Source organism: Xyrauchen texanus, chromosome 9 (genome assembly GCF_025860055.1).
Source record: "Xyrauchen texanus isolate HMW12.3.18 chromosome 9, RBS_HiC_50CHRs, whole genome shotgun sequence".
NCBI classification, from domain to species: domain Eukaryota; kingdom Metazoa; phylum Chordata; class Actinopteri; order Cypriniformes; family Catostomidae; genus Xyrauchen; species Xyrauchen texanus.
The window spans coordinates 23,945,005-23,970,117 of record NC_068284.1 but is presented as its reverse complement, the minus strand read 5'-3'; the positions used below and the strand labels follow the sequence as shown (position 1 = coordinate 23,970,117).

The 25,113-nt window shown below is 42.2% G+C and overlaps 1 protein-coding gene across 2 annotated transcripts in view; it reads right to left on the bottom strand.

The window, feature by feature from the left end:
• LOC127648939 (fibronectin type III domain-containing protein 3B-like) overlaps positions 1-25,113 on the bottom strand; it is a 241,630-nt gene that overhangs the window by 92,373 nt on the left and 124,144 nt on the right. The gene's annotated exons all lie outside the window — the stretch shown is intronic.

Here is a 25,113-nt window from a genome sequence, read left to right as displayed (position 1 = left end):
ACACCAGGAATGCACAATCCAATCAGTGCTCAGACTGTCCGCAATAGGCTGAGAGGGGCTGGACTGAGGACTTGTAGGCCTGTTGTAAGGCAGGTCCTTACCAGACATCACAACAACAATGTAGCCTATGGTACAAACCCACCTTTGCTGGACCAGACAGGACTGGCAAAAAATGCACTTCACTGACGAGTCACGGTTTTGTCTCACCAGGGGTGATGGTCGGACTCGTGTTTATTGTCGAAGGAATGAACATTACACCAAGGCCTGTACTCTGGAGCAGGACTGATTTGGAGGTGGAGAGTAAGTCATGGTCTGGGGCAGTATGTCACAGCATCATCGGACTGAGCTTGTTGCCATTGCAGGCAAACTCAACGCTGTGTGTTACAGGGAAGACATCCTCCTCCCTCGAGGGTTAGGGCTAGGGCCCCAGAAATGTCCGGGAACTTGCAAGTGCCTTGGTGGAAGTGTGGGGTAACATCAAGAATTGGCAAATCTGGTGCAGTTCATGAGGAGGAGATGCACTGCAGTACTTGATGCACCAGATACTGACTGTTTCTTTTGATTTTGACCCCCCCCACCCCCTGTTCAGGGACACATTATTCCATGTCTGGGAAACTTGTTCAGTTTATGTCTTAGTTGTTGAATCTTTTTATGTTCATAAAAATATTTACACATTAAGTTTGCTGAAAATAAAAGCAGTTGAATGTGAGGACGTTTTTTTTTTTGCTAAGTTTAGTTCCAACCTTCCACCAACAACATTTATTTTCAAGATTATTCTGAAGCCTGTTTTTGAACCTAAACACACATACAGTACATTGCAAACATTTTAGGCCAAACTAAGCATCAGAATTAGTGTTAACAAGACGTAAACTCTAAAGTAAATACTTATAATTTTAGTATCTGATGTGAAACCGGAAAACTATACACTGGCAAGCATGTTTAGAATTGAGTGAGCTAAATAAACAGAAATCATTCCATTCTCATAGACATCTATGAAGCCAGGATACTGCTGGAAATGCTGGATATCAACCAACAATGGATAAAAACATACAAACAAAGCAAACAGGCCAAAAAGTGCCGCCCCACTTGGCACGGAGCACTGAGGGCTGTGGGTAATGGAAGCAAAGCAGAGTCCAGATGGACTGTTATGGAGGCTTGGAAAAGACTCAAGCAGCATGGAAAATCTGCTGTCGCTTTGAGTGCCTCTCATCAGGCCTGATTTACTACACACTTATTCTCCATATCCCTCGCTCACTTTAACTCTCATTGATGGAATCACCGTTCATGACACCTGTTTGTCATTCTCCTGACTTTTCTCAAACATCTCAAGCCACATTCTGAGGCTTTACTGTAAATAAACGTGGTTTAATTTTCCACTCCTCATTGTCTGCTTTATAATTCTCTGGAAATTGATGACTTGGTGCAGTGTAATATAATTTCAAGCGGCACCAAATGGAATGGCAACAATGATGGTTGGTTTATCTAGGCTTTTAAATGGTGGGGTGACGTGTGATACATGTCTTTTTAAAATATATTGTTCCATAAGTGTTTCCTATGCAAATGGCACATCCTGCCAAATGATGAGCACGAGAGCTGTGTTCACTGTCAAGGCACAAGCAGCTCTCATGGAGACAAACTGCCCTCACGGCAAGGGAATGAATCTCTGGAAGCTGCACTCTAGGATTGACCTCATTCTGAGCAAAGATGCAGCCTCTCCCACCCTCCCACCTGCCTCTTCTATGATAAGTCACAAGGGACCACATGAGGTGGCCCGGCGGGGCAGTAAGTTTGAGTGGGAAGAATTAGAGAAGGATCTTGTGTCGGTGCAAGCCCTGCGAGCCTCCTCTACATCTGATCTAACGTCCTCGCCTCTGCAATATTTGTGTCATGAGCTCTGGCCCTCTATTGTAGCACACAACCTCATTACATTTGGTGGCTCTGACAACGGGGATGATGTTGTGTCACTCTTCAGGCGAGTGGTACATGGAGGATGTGCCGCCTCTTCCCCCAGCGAGGATGAAGAATGTGCACACCCCACGGACAAGGAGCTTCATGTTCTCGGGAGAGCGGTTGAAGAGCTTGTTCTTGAGTGGTCCCCTCCAGAAGAGCCAGAAATGTTTTGGTTTTTGCAAACCGGCCATCGTCAACAGGCCACTGTCCAGAGGGAGTGCACCATTCTTGCTTGAGGTCCAAGCAGAGCTCACAAAGACTTGCCGTGCACCCTACTTTTCGCGACTCAGGTCGGAGATGCTGATGTCCTCACTAAAGTGGACCATGGCAAGGAAAAAGCCTACTCAATGCTTCCTCTGGTGGAACAGGAGGTCGCAGCTCACCTCTGCCATAATACTGCCATGCAATGGAAATCCTGCCACGAACACCCCTCCAAGCAGTGTCGACTGATGTCCGCACTGGCTGGAAGACCTTATACAGCAGCAGACCAAGCTGGTTCAGCACTCCACAGCATATCGGTGTCCAGGTTTTTCAAGCTAAGCTCCTCAACCAAATGGATGAGCAAGGCCTGATCCAGAGCTGTTCAAAGAGCTCTGCACCGCTACGGATTTGGCACGGCGATCCACGAAATCTACCGCTCAGGCTACCATCAAATTTATGAGAATCCTGGTTGTTCTGGACCAGCACATTTGGCTAACTCTCATGGAGATGCGTGACGCAGAGAAAGCCGCCCTCCTCGACAACCCGTTGTCGCCCGACGGTCTCTTTGGCAACACCTTGGAAGGCATTTTAGAGTGCTTCATCGCATCACAGCACAAAAAAGTCTCAAGCGATGAAACATTTTCTGCCAAAGAGAAGCACTTTCCATTACCCAGTATGCTCCCGATCTAATTCCGGTCAGCACCCGGCAAAGAATCCATCTCTCGCTGCCCCAGCGCAGCTGAAAGCTACTGTTGAGCAGTCTGTGAAGCCATTTCCCCCGGTGCACCTCCTTCATTCTGTTATCAGCAAAGTCTGAGCGAACATGGAAACAGATCAGTTAATTGAGCCGTCCTATTGGCTTTTGCCTAATTTACACGGGTGCGTGACATGCAGTCACTGTCGATTGAAAGCTCATGCCTGGATTTTGATGGGATTTCGTTCCCCATAGTGCTAACGCATGTTGAGTGAACTGAATCGATAGGGAACATCTCCGGTTACACATGTAACCTCGTTTCTCTGAGATGAAGGGAACGAGATATTGCCAAGGCTGGCCGCACTACTACTTCAGAGTTTCATAATATGAGTGACTCATTCTTGTCCCTCAGTCATAAAGTTTTGAGAAATGGTGATCAAGTGCCTGCTTATATAGGCCAAATGTGAGTCTAAAGGGGCATCTCAGACACTTAGGCTGAATATTAGCCTTAGTTACCATTCATTTTCAATGCAAATTTTTTTTCCCTTTTCTTTATACACACAATGAAATTAAATGCTGACTGAGGCTAACATTCTTCCTAACCTCTACTTTTGTGTTATTTAGGAATTTATTTGGGTTTGGAATAACGTTAGGGTGAGTAAATGATTACAGAACTTTCATGTTGGGAAAATCTCATTATTTTAGCAACTCAGTTTATCGCAAAAAATGACACCCTTCACCTTAAAGTTATACTCTAATATCTATAATAGATTTTATTAGTTATGAACAGATATATTGGCCAGGCTGATTTATTGGCCAATAATGGACCGTTTTGAGATTCATCAGTTGTGATGAGTGTAAATCAACTACAGCTAAACATCCTGCAGCTTCAGCAGCTCCAAGTTAGACTAAAAAGCACCTAATAGGCTAAAAACCACCTATTAGATAGCCAAACACAAACCAGACACAAAACCCCCTGATCAGCCCATTTTTAGATTCACTGGAACAAATGTATTAAAATCCACAACAAATCCAAATTGCACTGTTGACTTTTCCACTGCGGGTTCCCTCTCTCTTTCTGTCTCTCTCTCCTTCACAGTAGTGGAGGTCTGGGTAAAAGCCTGGTAAAGACATTGGCTCCCCCTGAGACAGCAGCAGTCGGTATTGCAAGGCTTTGGCTAGCATAAATCACAGGAATAACTGTAATGAATTTTACATTTGATTCTTCATTAGCTGCTTAAGGCCTGTACACAACATCTCTACTATGTCATATACTGAAGAAACATTTCAGAACTACTAAAGTATAACGTTATTCATGGAAGAGGTGCTGGAATAAGAGAAAGAAGATATACACCTTTATATACACCTTCACCAAATACATTTAAACTCAGTTTTTCACAACTTCATCACATTCCCAGTGGGTCAGAAGTTCACATACACATTGTTAGTATTTGGTAGCATTGCCTTTAAATTGTTTAAATTGGGTCAAACTTTTTGGGTAGCCCTCCACAAGCTTCTCACAATAATTTGCTAGAATTTTGGCCCATTCCTCCAGACAGAACTGGTGTAATTGAGTCAGGATTTTAGGCCTCCTTGCTCGCAAACGCTTTTTCAGTTCTGCTTTCAGTTTTCAGATTGAGGTTAGGGCTTTGTGATGGCCACACCAATACCTTGACTTTGTTGTCCTTAAGCCATTTTACCACAACTTTGGAGGTATGCTTGGGGTCATTGTCCATTTGGAAGACCCATTTGTGACCCAACTTTAACTTCCTGGCTGATGTCTCGAGATTTTGCTTCAATATATCCACATAATTTTCCTTTTGGAGCAGTGGCTTCTTTCTTGCTGAGCAGCCTTTCATGTCATGTCAATATAGGAATAATTTTACTGTGGATATAGATACTTGTCTACCTATTTCCTCCAGCATCTTCACAAGGTCCTTTGCTGTTGTTCAAGGACTGATTTGCACTTTTCACACCAAACTACTTTAATCTCTAAGAGACAGACTGAGTCTCCTTCCTGAGCAGTATGATGGCTACGTGGTCCAATGACATTTATACTTGCGTACTATTGTTTGTACAGATGAACTTGGTACCTGCTGGCGTTTGGAAATTGCTCCAAGGATGAACCAGACTTGTGGAGGTCGACAGTTTTTTCTTTTTTTCTGAGGTCTTGGCTGATTTCTTTAGATTTTACCATAATGTAAAAAAAAAGAGGCACTGAGTTTGAATGTAGGCCTTAAAATACATCCACAGGTACACCTCCAATTAGCAAATTAGCCTATCAGAAGCTAATTGGCTAATTGCCTAAAGGCTTAATATTATTTTCTGTAATTTTCCAAGCTGTTTAAAGGCACAGTTAACTTAGCGTATGTAAAATGTTGACTCACTGGATTTGTGATATAGTCAAATAAAAGTGAATCAATCTGTCTGTAAACAATTGTGTTACTTGTGTCATGCACAAATTTAATGTCCTAAACAATAGGTGCAAACATATATGCTAATATGAAATCTGTGGAGTGGTTAAATAAATTTATTTTAATGACTTCAACCTAAGTGTATGTAAACTTCAGACTTCAACTGTATACAGCGTGAGGAATTTTACCCCAACAATATTATGTTACAAAAATGTCCTTTGTTAGTCCTGACTGCAAGCATAAATGCTGTGCGATGCATATGTATATAATATACTGTATATATATATATATATATATATATATATATATATATATATATATATATATATATATATATATATATATATATATATAACTCTGATATATATCAGAGTTTCCGCTAGAAAACGGTGCCGAGAGGTTTCGTTTTACGGACATTTTGATGATATGCCGGTCAAATATATCGCCTCTTAATTAGTCAAGTTGAGGAAAACTGGAGGCAGTCTATGTAACTTAAAAAATGACACAATCAGGCCGTATAGAATGCAACATATTATTATTAGCTTAACTTTCAAATAGACGAAAAAAAAAAACATGAACGTCCGATTGGCGTCAATCAACGCCAATTGTTTTTTACTGTAGTTTCACACACATTCACTTTTTGAAACACTGAGGCATGGATGTACCTAATACAAATAAATAAAACATCTCCAGTTAACTAGCAGATCATTCATTTAGTCCGTTATTAAATAAGAGATCTAGCGCTAAAATCTGTTGTTTTTGAAATCAAGCTGAGCGCTCGTGTCCGCTGCTATCAGTTGCATGGACGACGCGCTGCGCGAGTTGCGCAATCTTCACTAGGACGCGCGTTTCAATCTATCGCCGTTGCGGAGACTCTCTATTAATTCCGGTGAAATCACAAAATAAAATGCACACAAACGTGTCCCTGCTTGATATAGACTGTAACCATGCACTGATGAACATAGGCTATTCAGTTTTGATGATAGAGGAAAAAAACTGCACGAATGCGCGGATTAGAAGCACTGATCTAGGCCTATCTATAATGAGATGTTCCTGATTCACCATCGTCTGGCCTCTGAAAAAAGCTTTTAAGGCTAGTCTGCCTGGGACTGGCCATATTTGAAACGTCTCACTCAATCGTTCGTTGTTTAGGTCTATATTACAGCCGTTTTAGGCGTGCGCTTTATTTGAAATGCAGCATGCGATGTTGTTTAATAACTTTCAAACGGTAGAGCCTGTTCCTTTATAACATAGCAAGAGATCGGTGTATTTTTGCTTTATACATTTTAGGCTTATTCTCACATTCAGATTGTGTTAGGGGGACGGGATTATTAGGCAATTTTAATCTGACAATTTGACCGGAGAGATTTAATTTTGTCGGACATTTCATTTTTTATCGGCCAATGTCCGGTAATTACCGGACAATGTAAACCCTGATATATATATATATATATATATATATATATATATATATATATATATATATATATATATATATATAGCTATATATATATATATGGGAATTTGATTCAATTCCAATTCACAAGCTTTCAATTTCGATATGATTTGTTTTTGTTCTGATTCATTTCGGTATATTTTAATTAAAATGTCAATTTTGCTTACATTTGAAAGAAATTCTGTAATGCTGTGAATTATACAGGGAATCTTTTAACAAAGTCTTTCTAGCAAGTCAGTCCACTGGCGGCAATCTTTGCAATGCTCACATTATACTATTTCCAGTCATGAAAGTGCAGCTATTACCCATTTCAATGGGGAAACACTGAAATCACACAAACGGTTGGTCAAGATTATGATCAAAGAACTGACAGTTGAAATCAGAAGTTTACATACACTTAGGTAAGTCTATGTACAAAAGACACATTTTTGACAGATTTAATATTAGCAAACTATGTGCATGTGCTACTTTGTGCATGACACAAGTAATTGTTTAGTTACAAGTTTAAAAACTTGTGAATATAATTAATAAAAAGATGAACAAGGCAAAAGCATATCAGGGGAAAGGGGAAAAGTGTTGGAGTTACAGTAGCCTCTGTTTCCAGAAACAGCTAGACTCCAGCTGACTTCAAAGGGCCTTTTTTGGTTAACTGGTGAGGATGGAGGAGGAGTCCTTACTGGAAGTTTGTGTCTGTGTATGTGTGAGTGTGTGTTTGTGTGCTGCACAACAGGGGCCCTGTGTACATGGCCCTTGTTGGGAATGGTGACCTGGCTAGTAGAACAAACCAATTAGTGTGTGATGGTAAACACAAAAGACTGTCAATCAGAGCAAAGTCGAACGAGTGGGTGTTTGCCAGTAATAATCTGTGTGTTTGTATGTACTTGTGTATTTGAAGGTGTACAAGTGTATCAAAATGTATGTGGGTTGGTTTGCCATAGGTGTTTTTTGTTTATCCATCTTTACTTCACTAGTGCCAAAAATCAAGGTCTATCCTGTGTACATCACCCACATATATGTAGCACACAATCACAGATAACACAATTGTACAAGGATCATTATTGCAAGTAAAGAAACATCAGACACACACAAAAAACTGCTTAATCCAGCCTTAGGTGGTTTGCTGGTCTTAGCTGGTCTTCTTGCTGGTTTTAGAGTGGTTTAGGGCACTTTTCAGCTGGGCAGACAGAGAGACCAGAAAGCTGACAAGCTAAAACAGGAAAGGCTTCTTAATATTATTCCTACTGATGCAAGGAAGACGGAAGAGTGTGTATCTGTAAATGTGTCCGTGTGGATCATGAACATCTTGAACTAATAAATAAGTGATGTCTGTGAACGTTTTAATAAATGATATAATTTTCTCTTTTTGTAAGCCATGGCAGGGTTCCTTTATGAAGGAAGATGAGGTAACTAATGGTGGAAAAAATATCAAAATAGAGCTGAGCAGGGATTTCTTCTTGAGGTTTGGTTACAAATCTTAGCCAACACGGTAATGCCAACAGTGTCAGAAGATGACAGACAGTAACCATTGGACATTAGTATGTGCTGTGGTATCGCCACAGAGATGCAGCCTACACTAACAAAAATAGGGGTTTATATATTAAATAACAGTGGTAATGCCTGTTTCCAGCAAATTAAAATAGGTACTGCATGTCATTTGATTAGCCTTAGTAGTCTAATTATTTAGAACTTAATGGATGCCAATAAAAGATCAAATAATTCATAAATTGATGTCTGGAATCTGGATAATTACGACTCTAAATTTTGATTGTATGAGCAACATTCTGTTATAAAATATCTGATATAAATACACCTTTGACCACACATCAATTTAAATATACTAACCTATATATTGTGTCAAGTTACAACATTGCCTGGCAACCGTAAAGAAGTAATCATTAGTGGTGGGAGAAAATGTTTTATTCTAGGATACATTGCGATTCATTCTCAAAGAATTCAGAGTAATTCTCAAACTTTTATAATCTATTTGAAGTTCAATTTAAACCGCGGCAGCACAGTGGCACTTATGTGTGCACCAGTGAAAGAGTGAGATGCTAGAAACAAATGGTGAGACGTGCATATACTAAAGCCAAGCACACACTACAGGCAGATTGCTGACTGGATGTATCATCCACATGGCCATTGTCCCCGACTGAAACTACAATCCTGAAATTCATTCACAAAATCAAGCACATAGCAACGGGACAGTTTATTCATAACACGAAAAATACAACATGAAAGATGGGCTCGTGCCTGTTATTGCACTGATTTGCACAGAAAGGAAAAACAGCTGACAAATAATGATGAGACAGCGGTTCGGGAGACGTGGGTGATGTTTTCATTTTTTAATAATTTGTTTGTCTCCTGCTTCCCAATGCCTTTCTCTCCTCTTGTGCTCTCTATTTCTTTGGCTGTTGCTCATTGCTGGTCTCTTGCTCAACAGAACAGTGCACATCCGAGATGCTTGATTGATTTCTTAAACAGCATCACCACTATATGTGTCACTTTACTATCACCTGTTGTGTGGAATGGAGAAGCTGACATCTGCACTCTCAAAGAAGCAGATATCTCATGTAGCCATCCTGGACCAGCAACCGATATTTGTGGTTACAGTTATAGGCTAGAGCTTGATTAATTCTAAATTAATAATGTAATCATTTTTAATACAGAGTCTGATCATAGTACTGCCACAGTGCTTTTATAAATGTACATCAGACTGCAGATAGGAAGTATGCACGATATGAAACACTCTATAGAGTCCATGAGTGTCCAGCACATGACAATGCAGTGAGGAAGAGAAAGGCTCTCCTCTTTAATGTGAAATGCATTATTCATCCTGTCTTTCTTCCTCAGTGGAGTACAGGGAACACATGTGGGCCTAGGTGAGTCGATAAGCTTTAATTAAGTGTTGAGTTTGAGGCAGAGAACTGCCTGGAGCCACGGTCCATGTACATGCACACACAGAGAGAGCACTCATGTGAGGTCTACACTCAGTACACACTGGCTGCTTTCTCTTTGCCACTTACTTCTGAGCACTGCAAGCCACCAGTTAATCTCCTCTACAAGTGGAGCATCTCTGAAGCATGTCTAAGCTCTGAACAGTTTTCTTAATTTATACATTCTCATATCTAAAGCAGACTGCAGTCTTTGAAGTATGCTCAAATGAAGTATACTCTAGTTCTGGTCCAGCGTTGGTTGCTTGAACAGATGGATGAATGATGGCTGTCGCATTAGGTTTCCATATGGGATCTTCATAAGGATATGGTCATTGTAAGTGCTTGTAAAAATGCTAACATACAAAGCTGAAAAATATAAGGCTCATGCAATTCTCTTTTTTTTAACTAATCTCTTAGACATGGACCTATGGTACCATGGTAGCGGAGCTCCTGTAGCTCAACAGGTGGATCATAGCACTACCAACGTCAAGCTCATTGGTTCAATTCCATGGGAACACACATGCATTTGTTGTCTTATGACGCCTTTGGAGACTCAGCCTTTGGAGTGTTGTCTTGAGCACCAGGACAGAGATGCAAGAAATTTAAAAAGTTTTGTCACAGGGGTTTTTAACTTAAAGAGTTTCTTGCAACCGGCTGCACGGATACACGTTGAGTTGACTAGACATTAATAACTCAACTAGACATTGCACAATGACCTGGATAACTGAGAATCTTCAAACACATGTACCACAGTTCCCATTTACTTTTTTCCCCACTTACTATTCCAAAAAATGTAAGGAGGGGAGGAATTATTTGAAATGTGATTAGACATGCCTTTATTGTAAGCCAGTAAATCACACAGTACTTTTTATTAGGCTAGCAAGAGATGGCCAAGGCATACCACACAAGCAAACTACACTGTATACCCCATCCAACGGAACAGATAAACATAACCCAACATGCACCCTGACAAATCTACATGAACTTGAGCTGCATTGGAAGGCTGTACTGCTGATAACAAGTTTCTAGCTTACAGATGGAGTAACAGTGTCTTCTTGTAGCGCTTACAGAGTACTGGAGAGGGCAGTGGCACTAAGCACTGTTGTATTTCCGATCTCGGTGCACCCCTGGCCCACTCAACTCTGGTCTCTGCACTCTTTCCCCAAATAAGAGACTCCATTCAGGGGCCAGCCAATGAGGCTCCCAGCACAGAGACAGTAATATGTTCCCAGTTGGCAAACAGACATATGTTTGAACAGTCTCTGTAGCCCTCTCCACTTAGCAAACACCAGCATTCCACAGCCAGTGGACAGCTCCACAGCCAGTGGACACACACATACACACACTCCTGGCACAACAGGTTTGCACAGTAGGCTTCCAGAACCCAATGAGTCCAGAGCCCCTACCCCTGAAAAACAAGTCTTTGTCTCTCAAATGAACTTTCAGAAGTTACCTCAACCATGGAAATACCCCTGTCCCATGTCCTAAGGGAGCTACAGCATCAGGCCTTCACAGGACATTAAGATCTGCTAGAGGTTTTGCTCTGGGCTCCATGCTCAAATGACAGGCCTTTATCAATATACAGCCTGAGGCAAGCTCTGTGTACACTGCTTTAGTGCAGCTTCAGTGGGTTCATTTACATGGACACCAGAGAGCAGTTTATAGTGAGAAAAGCTGTTTAAGACTTGAAAGTGTTTTTTGTGATTACATGGCTTATTGGCTTTCTTTAAACCTGTATATATGTGCCTCAATCAAAAAGCAGTTTTCTCCATAGCAACACGATTTCCCTGTGACAGTTGTGTAAATAACAAACATGGTGTCTGTGGAAGACTTTGACATTTTTTATACTCTTTTTATTTCCAGATATTCCAGGGTTGTTGCTGTGTTTGTTTCCTTAACTTTCCATTGCAACCTTCAGCGGAATTGCACTACAATAGAGGGCTTTTCCACTTATGTCAAACTCCAGGATTCGCCCAATGTAATTGAGTGCATATATGCAGACTTGAGCCAAGACTCTAGTCGATATTTAAAATTGTTGTGTATAAACTGGTATAGTTTATACCAACCCTATCCTCTTTTCCCACTGTACTCCCAGAAATGTTGAAATTCTTTCTGTGTTGATCTGTTGTTAGGATGCTATGATGCTTGTTATCTGTTTTCTTCCATGCTAATGTGCTTTCTTCAGAAATGGATAAGAATGCAGCTTATTTGTTTACATAGCCACATAAGCCACGTTCTCCAGGAGAATCTTGGGTGTGTTAAACCACTTTCACTTCATCCCCTAAATGCTGTAAGGAAAGCAGCATTCACGTTCACAAACTTCTTTTCTCTTGTCTGTGTCAACATACTGTAAGCACACAAAAGGTTGGACAGATACGCTGTTGACGTGAAATAATTCTGTGAATTTGTCCTGAGAACATTTAGAAATGATAATTCTTTATATATATATATATATATATATATATATATATATATATATATATATATATACATATACATATACATACACATACATAATACACATAAACACACACAGCTTTTATGTCTTTATATTAATGAAGACACTAAATGGAATATTTGTACTTTTAAACATGATTTTCACACCACAGGACCTTTTAAAATAAACTAGTACATGCAAAAAGGTGATTTAAATGTGCTAAATGGTAAAAGAAAAGGTGACCTGGAGCTACTATACACACTGGACACATTATGTGTCAACAATTCACATATTCTTGGATACTCTGATAATGTACTATAATTTACCCCAAAACTGATGGTGTAACAGATCAAATGTGAAATTGGTCTATTTCCTTCAAAAGGGAACAGATGACATACTACATTCCAAAGATTACTCTATTCAAAGCAAGCCCTATATTATAAATATTAATTGATGTATAACCTTGCACCTATGTCTTGTAATATTTCATCTTAATTTTTTCCAAACTGTAATTAGGGGAGGGAGAGAGAGAGAGAGAGAGAGAGAGAGAGAAGAGAGAGAGAGAGAGAGAGAGAGAACAACACAGCTGAGCTGGAGAGTAGGAACACTGACAACTTTCTTCCATCTATCTGGAGTGTGAATATTTTTCCATTCTAGCCCTTAGCTCAGCCAATAAAATCCTTTAACATTTGTTATTTATTGAGCAAATGCATCAATTTTCCAACAATAAACAGATTTGGTGAATATTTGTTTACTTTCACGGCAGCCTCCCTGTAATTTTACAGCTTTTCAATGAGCCCCTGTTGGAGGTGGAACCTATAAAACCATATTTGATTTGGCATTGAAAAGACTGAAATTCCTGCTACAGACATCCAGTCTAGTCAAGGGGCTATAGAAAGCAATGCATGCAGGAGCACAGCCGATCCCATCCATCCCACTAGGATGAAATTGGGGCTTGAATTATGCTAGTGTCATTCAGCAGGCTCAAATTAGTCAGAAATATATTCAGCCAGTCACCCATATTTCAATCAATCAGTCTATGAGTCCCAGGTAAATTCAGTCATTCACTCAGTATTATTCAGTGTGTCAGTTAATCAGTCAGCAGTGTATTCAGTCTTTCAGTCAGTCATTTATCAGTGGTATATTTATAGTCATTTAGACCAATGAGCCTACTATGTAGATGACTCAAAGGGTTTTATGAAGATGTGATTGCTAAAGCCTTAAAAACTTTGCCCAAAAACCCTAATATTTTATTCTTGGCAACTTGACATCCTAAAAAGGTCTGACAAGCCAGATGACCTAATCTTGTGGAGGAAGATCATTTTGAAGCATGCCAAAAACCACAAAGTTAGCGCAGCTTGTTGTGATTGGATAAAAATGTAATGTGCCTGACCAACCACAACAAGTTTTTATACAGGCTCAATGCAGTCTGTGTTCCAGTCTGGACATAACATTTACACTTATAATGAGGGTGCAATTATTATATTTATTTATAATCTGAACTGCAAATCTGCTTGACGAGAGGATCCAAAACCTGTCGAAAACCACCGAAACAGACCTGCTTGGCCAGGCTGGGAGACCAGCCAACAACCTTCGGCTGGTTTAAGTTGTTTTTGTTGGGGGTTTTTCAATAGGGGATCCTTACATACTTGTTTTAGGAGAGTGATGTAGGTAGAAGACCAAATGTGTTTGCATGATGTTTTTATATAATGCTTGATGACATTATATTTGCCATTGCACAATGCAGATGGAAAGTGTCAGACACACTCACATGCATTAATTGTTGTGTTTACTGCTGCGGTTGACTGGTAGAGAAAACTGAAGACATGCACTGCTGTCTACAGGGAAAGTCCTTTCACACAAACACACACATGATCACACACTTTTACATCATTACAAAACTCCATCTGCATACCACATGGTGCTTTAAAAGCTGCGCATGTGTCAAATTAACTCAACAAATCAGCCCAACAATCGTCAGAGTCCTTAAGGAGAGAAATGGGTCCATAAAAAAGAACTATTTAGAAATCCAGTAAAAGCTATGTTCATCATCTCTTCCTGGCAGGATCTCGGACTCTACTCATCATCAGAATCTCCATTAGAATCTCATCAAATGTATTATTAGACCAATTCATGAGTATCTAGTCCTAACTAAACTAAAGTAAGCACTATTTGGGATTAGGTGCTGTCACTCAAACATTTTCCTAAGAGCTTTCTGGAACTAATCAGGTCTATACCCGTAATATCCCAGTTTTTCTTGCAGAGTCAGCTGGACTTAGGTTTAAGGCCTTATATAGTGTGCTAATTTGTGATAACAGAGTGGAAAGCATAAGAACAAAAAAACATTTAATGATATATAAAATTGAGGTCTGGAGGCTAAAGAGGAGTAGAAAAGAGCTTGTTGCAGCATACAGCGGTAAGAGCTCAGCCAGATGTAGACCATGCTAAATAAAACAGCACAGAGTCACCGGCTGAGTAGGTTGTATTTTGAACGCTTGTCCACAACACAGAATGCTGGTGTGCTTGTGCTCCGACAATAATTTTTGACTAGCTTAATCCGCAAGACTTGCTTGGTGATCAATATTACCAGAAACAACTTTACTAGTCAACCATCTTCACCAGCCAAGTTTAGCTAGTGAACAACATAGATATTCTCCAGCACAAATACAGCACTAACCGGCATATACTAGACCAGCACGGGAATTGCATGTGGAGCCATACCAAAGCTACAGGAAGGCAAGTCAGTTCACTCATTGGCCATTTTGGTAGCACCCCAGCGCAGCTATTTGCCAAGGTAATAGGTGCCCAAGTACAGCTCCTATCTGTTTGTCAAGATTAGTGTTGTACTTCGGAACCAAGTCGGTACTAAAATAAAAAAGATGCAATGATGCCAGTGTTTCTGCAGTATCAGTAGTACTGACACAATCCTGTACCAGTACTCAGTATGACTAACACACAACAGTTTTAAAATGCTCACAGGCTTATTTTGAACATGTGCGCTGTTACTCCTTGTACACTGAAATTGACAATTAATCTAACTGACATATGACATGTCCTAGTGTGATTTATTAAACCGTTAAAGGCTGCAATCTTATCTTATACTTGGAATGTTTAAATCCGACCGCTCAAACACTGGAAACTCCACAGTCATTGAGAATCATTCACATTGTATCAGATGACAGAGCAGAGCACTTATCCATTGTGAACCACTCAGCACATGTAAAATATATATTTATATAATTAAATCAAAACATTTGCTCTTCAATCTCAGCTCAGCTTTATTTAGATGACATTTAAAACAAAAGAGTTGACCAAAGTGCTTCACAGTAATCAAATTTAAAACATTACATTTCAAAATGACCACATAAACAAACACAAGTAATTTAAAATAAAACACTGCAAAACTGTGTCCTACATCTCATTTGTCAGACTCAAAGGCCAGTGTAAAGAGATGAGATTTCAAACGTGACTAAAAAGTCTTCAATGATCACACAGGGCCGTGTTGCGAACTGTTTATCTGGAAAAGTGAAGCTTAAGGCAAAAAACACAAGTTGTAATAAAATGATGATTCAAAATAAAAGCTAGATGCCTGAAATAGACCTTTTTCAGACTGTGATGACACGTTTCCGCCTTATATATATCTTGCAATTTTTTTATGTTATACATTTTTTAAATATTGAGTGTAAATTTAAAACATTGTGCTTGTTGGTTGTGGCAGGGCGGGGCCGGGTCATGATCATACACACCCGGACCCGTATCAGGCTAATCAAGCCTCTGAGGTTTAAAGGTCGACTGCAGAGGATCGTGCGGGAGAGAGAGAGATCATTTACGGACATGTCCGTCATGTGTGTGTTATGTTGTCTTTTAAGTTTACTATTAAAATATTATTTATATCGTTCTCGCCGCCTCCTTTCCATTGATCCCTTTACACTGGTGCCGAAGCCCGGGAAGGAGGAGGGATACACCATAGTAGAGTTCTCGCCACTACCGTCCACCCCAACGGAGCAGCCACGTCCATCTGCTGTCTGAAAGAGGACGATGGCTGCCGACCGCGAGGGGAGAAGGGGCTCCTAACCGACCGCCTGGAGCGGTCAGGACCGCTGCCAGGGGTGCAGGAGTCGCCTACCGGCCGCTGAAACGCAGCGGGGTTTAAGACCGCCGACCGCGAGCGGGGAGTGGCTCACTGGCGACCGCCTGGAGCTGGAGAACCGCTGCCAGGAGCGAGGGAGACCCCTTCTGTTCTCCGAGAACGCGGCGGATGTTCCGTCCGCCAGGGGCTGGAGGACTGACTCTGATCCGCCCGGAGAGGCGTGGCTGTCGTCCAATAGAGGGTGGAAGAGTGGCCGAGGAACAAGCAGCGGCGTATCGGAGAACTGGCGAGTAAGAGTTTACTTCTCTCTCTCCTCTCTCTCTCTCACTGTCGCTCTGCGTTGGCCTTTTCCCTCTTTTAAATTTTACAGTTTTTTGGGGGGTACTACACTGTTACAGGAAGTACCCCCCATTTTAATTATTTCTGTTTCCCTCCCCTTGTCCCCTCCCTCGTCCAGGTAGATGGGGATGACCTGCCGGCAGACAGTGCAGAAGGCGTGCCCTCCCCCTACGTCAGGCCGGGGGCTCCCCAGCCTGAGAGAACGAGGGAGGAATGAAAAAGGTCTGTTCAATAAATTGTGACAGAAATATATTGCAACTGTATAGTAAAATGTACTTTAATATTCACTGTAATAATAATAATAATATATCACAAGCAAGAATGCTGTTGGATAAAAGTTTGGCAAAAAAAATACAATGACATGTTGAAAAGTTATATTTTATTATATTAAATGTTTTAGAATTAATGAGACACCATTTCGAAGACGAAATTAAATTAAACTTTAAAACATGGGAGTTCTGGAACATAATTATTATTATTAAACTATAATAATAAATAATAATAAGTATTTATTTAAAAAACTAAACTGGTGTGTTTAATAGCACACTATCATATTACCATATTTTTGCTGTGGTATCGAAATTGGTATCGAGAACCGTGAAATTGTGAAACCCACTTTCTCATCCACATATCTACACACACACACACCAGTATATTTTTTAGGCAGCCACATTCAAATGAAAACCCCTCTGCTCCCCGTCGTGTGGATTCCTGACACTGTGAGTTTTTTTTCTTTCTAAATCTCTCAAACATACACACCCTGCAGGGCCAGACACTGAGCAGATGCAAACCTCTGCTATAGAAACAGGCAAAAGCCATATGTCCTAAAAGCACTCTGTCAAAAATGGCTGCGAGTCATGCTAGTGTGTGTGCAGCAAATGAGCTGTGTGTTGGGTGTGCTTGTACATGTCTGTCTTGTTAAACTCTGGAAGCTGAATTCTGTGTGTCTCCACCCAACTCAGTAGCCAAGTATCTAATACCCTAATGAGGACACTTAGTCTCTTACACATGTTTGCTAAAATGTTAGCTACTTATTCTTTTCTTGATTAGAAATACTGTAGCAATCACTTTGCTCTCTTTTTAAGGAGTGTTTACTGGGGCAAGCATTATCAATACTCATACTTGGGGTTAGGGGTTTGAACAAATAACCCTAAGTATCAAGTTCCTGTGTGTAACTCATCCCATTTGTGCTATGAACATAAATGATACCTAAAATTGTGAGGCTTGCAAAGAGGTGTGCTATTACTTTTCTGAGCAATTGGACTTCACGTAGTACCATAGACTTACACTGAAGTAGGGACCCAAGCCATAATTATGGACCACAATATCATAGAGACTTGGAGGTAGGCTCTTTTGATTTGGTGCAGAAAGTAACCACATGCTATTTACACCTTAAGCTACAGTCACAGTACACTTTGTACCCCATTGAATTCCATTGAAACGCATCCGAATGCAAGAGACTAGAAATGTAAACTCATGTAAAGAAATTTGGAAGTTTAAGTTTGGTGAACAGCAAAATCGGATGACAAGACAACATATGTGTAATAGAAGATTGAAGCGTCACACACTGACCGCTTAGCTCAATATAAAGAACACATATATCAAAGCTGCATGTTTTCTACTTGCTAGAAAGTGAGTAGATAGTGTATTTTAACATCCTGAGTAGAACATTATTTGTGATTTATTTATTTTTTAAACAAAAGGCCTTAGAACATGACATAATTTCCGGTCCATTGTGGGCCCAAAGTAATTAAGCTCTAACCAAATGGTTATATTATAAGTATTAATATCTGTAAGCAATATCACAAAAGCAAGAGTACTGAATATCAGCATATTGTGATTCAGCCATGGTAGCCTTTTGCCTCAGGTAATCAGATTTCCCCTTCTGTCGCTCTCTCCACGTTGTGTCGGAGAAGCGACACTAGGGGGTCTCTCTTGAGCGCCGATATCCACCTCTGATCTATGAAAAAAGGCCAATGAGAGTTGGCAGCCAGTATTTGCATGTCCCGCCCCCGGACATACGGGTATTTAAGCGGCGCAAATACGGGAGTTCATTCAGAAAATTTCTTCGGAGCCGATGGTCTGTTTGCAGTTTGCTGCGAGTTTACACACCACTACGTTCCTGTTTCCTCTAACGATCTACGTGCTGTTGGATTTGATGGCGCACAACAGCGGCTTTCTCCTACTTGCACGGCGTGCATTGTTGCCCCTGAGCGCTTCGACAGCGCAGACACACACACATACTGTGTATTAAAAGAGTTATTTCCCTTAAAAGAGTGAATTTCTCTAAAAGAGCAAAACACAGCGGCGTTGAACGTCCTTTTCAGGACGCGTCTTTTTCAAGATGCCCTTCTGCCCATGTGTTGTTCCTGGATGCGGTAGAAGCCTCTCTGCTTCAGACGGCCACAGGCGCTGTCTCGTGTGTTTGGGCCGCGATCACACCGAGGCAGCGTTTGTGGATGGTTCATGTTCTCAATGCGAGAACATGACCATGACCATGTTGCGGTCGCGGCTTGCTTTCAACAGAAAGCAAGCCACCCCAGCTGCACCCCGCATTGTTCCTTCTTCCCACGGGATTGAGGATGATGCGGTTGGCGCTGGGGCGGCAGCGGTGCAGTTTCGCCGGGTAGCCCCCACGAACCTCCCGTTCCCGACACGCTCGCTGGTCCCCGTCCATGCTCGCGGCGATAGCGGCTCGCCTCACAGCCTGGCTGTCTATCCTCCCGAGCCCGAAGCAGATGAGCTCGCCGCTGCATCGGAGAGTGTGATGTCTGATGCCGAGGACTCCCTGGACTGCCGCCTCGGGCCAGCAGGCCCAGGCTGAGGCGATGCTCAGATGTCTGACATGCATTCCGGGCGCCGTGAGCGTGGGGTTGGATTGGAACCCTCCATCCTCCCCACAGCCTTCACGGTTGGATGACTGGTTCCTGGGGGCAGCGCCGTTAGCGCCACGCATCCCCCGGTCCCATTTTTCCCGGAGGTGCATGACGAGCTGACGTCTACGTGGAGAGCCCCGCTCTCCGCTCGTCTAGGTGCCACCCGCTCCACTCTCACCACCCTCGACGGCGGAGAGCCTACGGATACGGGCGATTCCCCAGGTCGATAGGGCAGTTGCGTACCATCTATGCCCCGGTAGCCCTACCTCCTGGCGTGGCCGCCCCGTACACCCATCCAAGCCCTGTAGGACAACATCCTCGCTCACCGCGAAGGCCTACAGTGCGGCTGGACGCGCTGCCTCCGCCCTGCATGCGATGGCCCTCCTGCAAGTCCACCAGGCCAAAGCACTCAGAAACATGCACAGGGGTGGACCTGATCCTGATGTGCTGCAGGAACTGCGCTCAGCGACCGACCTCGCCCTGAGAGCAACGAAGGCCACAGTCTCACAAACCCCCTCTAGGACCCGGAAGGCTCCCAAGCGTTCCTGAGACAGTCGACCCAGAGCCGAAGACGTTAGCTCCAGAGGTGGTAAGACCGCTCCGTCCCCTGGTGGAGGGCCGGGAGGAGAATCCTTTGTTTTTTCATTTGCCACACCCCCTGACGGGGGCTGTGGTACCCACATTCTCAATAAAAGAACTATTTCCTTTGCTTCTGGGTCACCTGGCCCGCAAATGCCATTCTCACAACAATCTGCTTTCAGACTACGACAGTCCCGGTACACCGGACGTGGCGATCCCGCCTTCCGCCTGCCCACGACTGTCCCCCGGCCGGCCGGTTCAGACGAGTCCAGAGGACACCAACATCAGACCTCCTCCTCAGTCACGAACCCGCCCCCTGCCGGGCGCGCAGAGCAAGTTAAGTGCTTTGAGTCTATTCTCAGCACCTCAGCCTCAGGCCGCAACGAAGCCGCCCGACGCTGCATTACCTGTTCCGCCCCGCTGCGAGGCCCTGCCGGGTACGTCCAAAATACTCGTCCCTTTGGTGCCCCTAGCGCAGAGCTGGGAAGCGTGGTTTTCGCTTCCCAACGCATCACGCTGGCTGCACCGGACCATTCGACTTGGTTACGCAATTCAGTTTCTCCGCTTTTCCGCAGTACACGGCGAGCATGCCAGTTCCCTGCGCACGGAAGTCGCGACCCTCTTAGCCAAGGGCGCGGTAGAGCCCGTCCCTCCAACCGAAATGAGGAAGGGTTTCTACAGCTCTTACTTCATTGTACCCAAGAAAGGCGGCGGCTTACGACCAATCCTGGACCTGCGAGTTTTCAATCGGGCCTTGTTAAAACTACCGTTCAAAATGCTCACGCAGAGAAATATTCTGGCTGGTGTTCAGCATCTAGATTGGTTCGCAGCGGTAGACCTGAAGGACGCGTACTTCCACGTCTCAATTCTGCCACGACACCGACCCTTCTTACGGTTCGCGTTCAACGGCCAGGCGTTTCAGTACAAAGTCCTCCCCTTCGGCCTGTCTCTGTCCCCTCGCGTCTTCACGAAGGTCGCAGAGGCGGCCCTTGCCCTGCTACGAGTAGCCGGCATCCGCATTCTCAACTACCTCGACGACTGGCTCATCCTAGCACACTCTCGAGAGTTATTATGCATACACAGAGACCAGGTGCTCCGGCACCTCAGCCGCTGGGGCTTCAGGTCAACTGGGAAAAGAGCAAGCTCACTCTGGTTCAGAGCATCTCTTTTCTCGGGTTGGAGTTAGACTCAGTCTCAATGACAGCACGTCTCACGGCGGCCGTGCTCAGTCGGTGCTGGACTGCCTCGCCTCCTTCAAGCCAGGCACAGTGGTCCCTCTAAAACTTTTCCAGAGGCTCCTGGGGCATATGGCGTCCTCCATGGCGGTCAGCTGCTGGGGTTGATGCATATGAGACCACTCCAGCACTGGCTCCAGACTCGAGTCCCGAGACAAGCATGGCACCACGGCACGCATCGGGTAAGGATCACCCCCGCCTGCCTCAAAACACTCCGACCCTGGACAGACCTCTGCCCTATATGCGTGTAAGGGCCCCGGCCATGATTGCTCTATGCGAGAAACATAGAGAGAAAAGAGGCCCAGCCAGGCTGGCCCGTTCCCATGTTGGCAAACATCGCCTTGTTCCCCTCTCAGGGTAACTAGAAGGATCCCGATGTTCTTATGGGGCATTGGGGAAGGGTACGTGCAGCCAGGTACAGATGATGCGCGGCACTGGATGGAATCCCTGCCCGCCTCTGTATCGGCGGTTCACGTACACGGTTCAGCGCATGGCAAGATTGGAATGGGTCCCCTAGTGTCGCTTCTCCGACACAACGTGGAGAGAGCGACAGAAGGGGAACGTTTGGTTACGTATGTAACCTCCGTTCCCCGAGGGAGGGAATGACACGTTGTGTTTTTCCTCCGCCATGCCGCTGAACCAAGCCACTGTTGTGGCCGGACCATTTCCGGCTACTCAGAAAAATCCTGAATGAACTCCCGTATTTGCGCCGCTTAAATACCCGTATGTCCGGGGGTGGGACATGCAAATACTGGCTGCCAACTCTCAGAGAGAGACCCCCTAGTGTTGCTTCTCCGACACAACGTGTCATTCCCTCCCTCGGGGAACGGAGGTTACATACGTAACCAAACGTTACGTTTAATGCTTTCATTACTACTGTAAAGCTCTTTTGTGCATCTTTTTTTTCTTTTTTTTTAACCAAAAATAATATATATATATATTCTTATTGGCTCTATATTGTTGAACTATTATTATATTTTCATTTGGTTAAAGCTGTACAGTATCTATTTGATTAACACAATTTGATCAAAACATTTAATAAAACATTTAACATGGAATCTAGAAAAATAAAAAAGATAAGGTATGATTTGTATCTATAAGACTTCATGCAGTTCTTTTAGCCAAGTAATTTTCTGTGTTTTTTTGTTTTGTTTGTTTTTTATTTGTTGCCTAAGAATCGAGTTAGCATCAATACCAAGGTACCAGGGCTGGTATCGTACTGAAGCCAAAATGTTGGTATCGGAGTAACCCTACTTTCTAGATGAGAACTCTTACGAGGAACGGAACACCTGAGGAGACTTTTCCCCTGTTGCATTCGCACTGTCAAAAGTTACCACCATAGTGACGTAATCTAGTATCGACCATTTTTCTCTGACAAGGTTAAAACATGCAATTCAATATGAACAACAATGAAATCAACAACACTGACAGAGGACGTTGGGATCGGAGTAACACTTTAGGGCTGTTTTACATGAGCTTTGGTTGCCCTTTAAAACGTAGGCAGCTTCTTAATCAGTTAATGGTTTAAATAACAGCGTTTTTGGATGAATGGAACTCTAAAGGAAACTGGTCTCTGCACAGTTTAAAAGGCACATTATTTAATCGTACCTCAGCTCCTGAAGGCAGCATTTTCCAGTTTTTGGATGCAGTCTGTGTGTTCTGGTTACAGTTTAAACTGAGCGTAGCACACGCTGAATTTAGTGGACAACATGTTGAAAGCAATATGAACCCATTTATCAACACAATTTTATACAATAAAGGCTTTTATGACTCAACAAAATGTACTGTGCTGAAATACTCACTCATTGACTTAAAAAACATCTTGATGCAAGTTACCACACAGTAACAGGCACACAATACTTCCCTCATGTAAACTATATTTCATAACGATTTAGAGATAAAGTTCAAATACTCAACAGGTGTTCCTCTAAGTATACTTTGTTGGTTTTATTTTATTTCTGTTAAGGGAATTATAAAATTAGCACAATCCTCTGAGTAGCATGCTAGCAGCTAGTTGTTTACAATGGAGGTTGTGGACTCATCTCCTTTCTCAATGCTTTTTGTGTCACATGTTTCTTTTACCAATCACAGGCTGTAGCACTTCCCAAAGTCTCCAACGGTCCCTATAAACCCCCAAAGTACCTACTCCAGAGTAGGAGCTAAAAATCCCCCCAAAACAGATCAGAGGAACTATAGTTCCTTATGTGGGAAAGCGAGGAAAATGGTCCCGGGGGAAAGTACATAAAACAGGCATTCGTACTGCCAGTGGGAAAGGGCCACTGCTTTGGTGTGGTAACCACCCTTGCATTATGGCAGCAATTTTGCATGGGCAGGCACTACTCACATTTTTCTTAGAAAAATATAGTTCTCTTTCACTTGCTTTGTCCATTTAAGCTGAAGAGTGTAATTTTTACAATGTTAAAATACTTTCTCTTATCCTAGCTTAATATGCAGAGACACAACTACAGAATAAGTAAGCCATTTGTAGGTTGATTTCCCTGAAAAGCTTAAACACTGTCGCACAAAACATTGCTGTGTGCATACCAACCAGCCCAACACATCAACCAACAACATGAGTTTATGGTGGCAGTAGGGATGGGCGATATGGCTGCATCTCTATATTTTTTAGCTTACTGAAGTTATTCGATATACATCTCGATTATTATGTATATGTTATGAAATGGCATTAAAAGTGTTTATGTTTTTAATCAGAGGAACCATAATTTCAACCAAACAGCCATTGTAGCCAAGTAGATTTAAAATGTTTAATGCATGAAATAAAAATCTAAAAATAGGGAAGGCATGTTTCCCCACAGTTTTTCACTGAATTAAAACAAGAACAATATTTAATAATTTTCAATGATATGCACTAACTCAATACAGTTATAAAAAGCTATTTTACTTGCATGTATTTGTACAATTTATTATTTTCTTTAATTAACAGGGTGTGCAAAAACTAGAAGTTCATTCACTTTTTGGAGCCCTGTTGAAATTTATTATGATATAATATAACACTGAATTATTATTATTATTATTATTATTATTATTATTATTATTATTATTATGAGGATTATATTTGTTTTGTACAAAAGTAATGTACTTTTTAGTCTTTGATTTTTGACAGGAATGACAACAAGGCTTTGAGGGATAGACGTACAGTCTCTTAAATGATTTGTACAGTTGTTTAAAGTGCTTTTGGAATGTTACGCTGACAAAACATTGAATAATATCTTTCCAAGAAATTTCAGTAGCTAAAAATACTCCAGACAACATGAGTTGCAAAATATTTAATGTGATATAGAAGCTTTTGATAGCTTTATACAGTACACGTCATTGAAGAGATGGCAAGTCTATCCCTCACAGCCTCGTTTTCACGCCCATAAAAAATTAAAGGTGACGCAACTGTGAATGAGGTCTATTTACTTGACCTTCACCTGACGCTTTTATTCTGGCTGAACACGGGAAGTTCATTGTGTAATTGACACTGTCACCTCCTTTTCTGTGATATCGTGTCCTGTTTTCACATTTGTATGATAACTTGTAGAGGTTACACATTTCTGGAGTTGCGTAAATATGTGAACATAATTTTGCAGCCCTGAAGGATCATGAAATTACTCCAATGACAAACTTTTTAGGAAACATAGAGGCCAAAAGAAAGGAAACTTCAATCATTGCAATATTGCTTAATTTTATAATTTTACCAAAATAAATGCAATGATATTAGATGGGACTATCTGCTTTTCAACCAATGGCAGACAGGGGGAGTGTTTGGTGGCTCTAGTGGTGCAGAAATAACATATTTCAGCTTAAATACTTCAATATCCTCTGCAACGACTTCAAATCACCAAGCTCTATTCCTGCTGAAAAGAAGGTGAGCCATACCTACCTCCATCTATAAACAAGCACACT